The sequence below is a fragment of the Lygodium microphyllum genome, chromosome 5 (assembly GCF_053477565.2).
Source record: "Lygodium microphyllum isolate KBCC chromosome 5, Lygodium_microphyllum_v1.1.10, whole genome shotgun sequence".
NCBI classification, from domain to species: domain Eukaryota; kingdom Viridiplantae; phylum Streptophyta; class Polypodiopsida; order Schizaeales; family Lygodiaceae; genus Lygodium; species Lygodium microphyllum.
In genome coordinates, this window is record NC_141139.1 from 32719676 (window position 1) to 32723735 (window position 4060).

The following is a 4060-nucleotide window of genomic DNA, read 5'->3' on the forward strand; positions in this document are numbered from 1 at the left end:
ATACTAGTGAACAAAATACTTGAACGCCAATAGAGAAGGCATGCCTTGCACACTTATCGATTAAAATGAGGACTTATTGGTTGTTTACAAGACAACTATATGAGCTAGGACAAGACGGTTTACTAAGAAGATGTGTGTGCAACCACAAAATTAAAGGACTACTCAAAGAAGCTTACGCTAGAATAGCTGAAGGTCACTTTGATACTACAACCATGATATGCAAGGTTTTGCAAGCACAACTATGGTGGTGGCTGACACTATACAAGGATGATGAAAGCTTTTCAAACATTGTATGAATGTTAGTGCACTAAAGTGCCCATTAAGAAGGATAGAGTGGAGCTAGTGCTAGTACTTGCTCAACAACTCTCAAGAAATGGGGGATCAGATTTATGGGACCCATCAACGACATAATTTTCACAAGCAAAGTATATCATAATTGCCAATTACTACATGACTAAATGGGTTGAAGAAATTGCCACAAGAAAGACTAATGTAAGGATGATGACCAAATTCTTATGGGAGCAAGTGATATCTAGATTTAGGTGCCCTATAGAGATCGCAAGTGATCAAGGAATCCACTTTATTAATGAGCTGATAAAGCACCTAATCTCCACATTTTTTATCATTCACCACAATTTAGCCCCCCAAAAAATGACTAAGTGAATCAAAGAACAAAACCTTGATCAACATATAGACCAAAACTAGGTCAAGAAGCCAATGGCAGCACTATGGGCATACCACACTGCTTTGAAGATGGCCATAGGACAAACCCCTTTTGGGCTATCCTATGGTGCAAATGCTATCATACTTGTACAATTTCTTATTTTCGGCCTTCACATTCTAGTTCAAGAACATTGAGAAGAGAAGAAATCTTAGATCAAGTGTTTCTTAGAGATGAAATGGTTGACAAAAACTAGACTTTTAGCCACTCATGTGCTATCATGGAAAAATCCCAAAGGAAATAATGATTTTGACTAAGGAGGCTTAGTTCTTCTCTATTCTCTAAAGAGGCATAAATAACAGTTGCAGTTTAGGGGATTAGGGCACCACCATGTGTGTTCTATTAGCCAAATAGGAAACTAGAGCTCAAAACTCTTGATGGGAAGGGAAATGGTCACTTAATGGGAGCTGAATGAATAAACATTACCTCAATCATCTCAACACAAGAATTAGCACCTCATGATGCTACAAATACTCAAAGTAAGAAAAAGAATCCCTCACTGCAAAAAAAATGCTGCATTATGGCAACCCTTCCAAGTTGGAGTAGTCTCAATCAACAACCATGATGAGGAAGAGGAGGATATCATACCACTAGCATATATGCACCTCAAGCTAGCTCCGCAGAGGAGATCCTAGTCAATACTCTCATTGATGAAGGATTTTATGTTTACATCTTACCTTATGCATTTTGGTAGCAACTTAATCAAGCCCCTTTAACACTATCAAATATAAAGATAAATCCCTAAGGAGGCTTGCCATAATGAAAGATATATACAAATTGATAGTAGCAATCAAGATTGAGAGCATACCAATCCTTTTCTATGTTCTTGTGAACCAAGACGATGTAGGGTGAGAAATTTTTCTTAAAATTAAAAAACACACATATCAAAACCAATGACCATCACACCTAGGAATCTCTCTACTACCACTTTGGGGGTAGACTCTAATGGCATATTAGAAATAGAAACTCTAATGACATGAATAGGATTTGATAAGATTTGAAATGACATGGAGTGACATTAATTTGAATAAACCAAAAATACATTGTCTAAATTTCTCAATTGCTTTGAGTTATGTAAAGGAGGTAAAATAGAAGTATGATGCAATGTTAAGTAAGTGTATTTTAGAATGGTGTTGTATTGTGGCAATGTTGTTTTTCTTTCCTTTTTTTCTCACAAGTTGCTACTATCCAAATGTGCAATTAAAAAAACTCTCTAGAAAAAGACTGATCTTGAAACCCGTATCCTAATAAATGAACCTAAAATGAAAGAAAAGATGGTCCTTAATGTGTTGAACACTTATGGAGCCTAAGGGATCTCAAACTTATTCTTAACAAAGTAATTTAGGAGCTAGTAAATGACAAAAAAATGAAAATGGAACTTTTCGAGTGTTATGGTCTACAATTTTATTCAAAACTATTCCATAAATCATCTCATCTATACATGTTTGAACTTCATCCTGAACTATGATCCCAAGACTAAAACTAGTATGCTGATAGACTAGACACATGATAAACAAGTGATTGGCAAGGTAATAGTTACACCAAAACAACTAACATATTTGACCCTAGGAGTACATTAAAAAAATGAAAATACAAGGGAGCCACTAGATTTCCCAATGTGCAACAATGATTTAAAAAATCGAGAGAGAATATAGAGCACAATGTCCAACTTGCAACCACCAAGGACAAAGAACTATGCACAATTGTTAGGGTCTTCCACCACATATTAATAAAATGTAAATGTTACACTTCTAGAACTAGAGTTTCCAAACATCCATTGCAAAACATCCTTATTGATGCGATTGTGGGAAAAGACTTAAGCAATCTTTAGTTAGAGAGGCAGCTCATGAAGCTAGCATAAAAGCACAGGGTGCACTTTTCTAAAATCCTAATGTAAGTTCCTTAGAAAGCAATTGAGTGATCATATGGTTTGCAAGTGCACTAACAAGGTTAATTAACATGGGACTAGGACTCCCACCTGATGCATCACCTATTATGGGTGTTGCTACACTTCCTGGAAGAATCATCATCCATGGAGATACCTCACTATACAACCATCGAACTAGAGGGTCAAAAGTACTAGTAGGAAAGGAAAACTAGGAAGGAATTGAGAAAGAAAAGAGGGGGAGAAAAAAAAGTGAGTTGAAAGAAGAAAAAAGGAATGAGAAAAAGGAATCAAAGAGAGCAAGAAGAACAAGAAAGAAGAATCCAGACATCTAGTAAAGGATAAAGTAGACAATACTAGAAAAAGATCTATAGAGAGGAGAGTGAATAAAATTTATCGACCTCAAGTTCCTGATGAAGATGACTCTCTTTAGGGGCATGATCTTTCCAAACCACCAAGAAAAGGAAAAAAAAAAGAAGTAATGATTATAGAAGCAAATATGAAAGAACACACCAAAACACTATATTAGGGAATTTTCATGCACTTTGGGAACCCCCTGTACCTTTATTATTTGACCACATGGTCAAATCTTGTTGTCTTACTTATAGGTGGAGTCTACCCTAAATACTATATAAGCTACCTTTCCAAATCCCACTTTCAAATGTGGATCAAGATTTAGCCACGCTGTCAAATATTTATCACTTATTGGAAACTGGGACTTGGAAAATTTCCAAATTCTCTAATATGGTGTTCCAAGAAGGTACAAAAAACAATTATGCAGTCCTTGGCAAAACAAAAGCAAGAGATGAGCCACATGATCATTCAACATATCCACACACTCAGGATTGAGAGGGAGAGACAAAGCTCAAGCAAGGGGAAGGAAAGACGTTCCAATAATTCTTATAGTGCATGGAACCAGGGATGTTCCAGTAGCCGGTATCTTAGATGCCATGCCTACATGTAGGGACCTACAGGCCCGACCCGACACTAGCTCTATGGCACTAGTTGGGCCTCTACTACTCACCTCAAACCACCCCACATGGCCTCCTGGAAGCCAAGAGCATCTAAATACTTTGTGTTTGTACGATTTTTAGTCCAAAGAATATCCTTCCCACCACTCCTCAGAGAGAGTCCCTAAACATATTGGTGTTATGCATCACGTAGGGACACACAATGGGAGCACCCCTTAGGCTTTCCATGTTAGGGATTAGAATGCCTTTTTGCACACCTCTATATTATTTTTTATATTTCAAGTATATTCAAAATATTCTCTTCTTTTTATTTTGGCAGGCTTCTCTAATTGCCTCACACTAGTAAGAACTCCTAGAACAACTGCCTAACAAGCTAGTAGAACATGGTCACTATGACTACCTTCTAAAATAGGACTTTAATGCCTGAAAATGTTTTGACAGGAGGTAGACAACTACTCAAACCTCCCCCACATATACCTAACC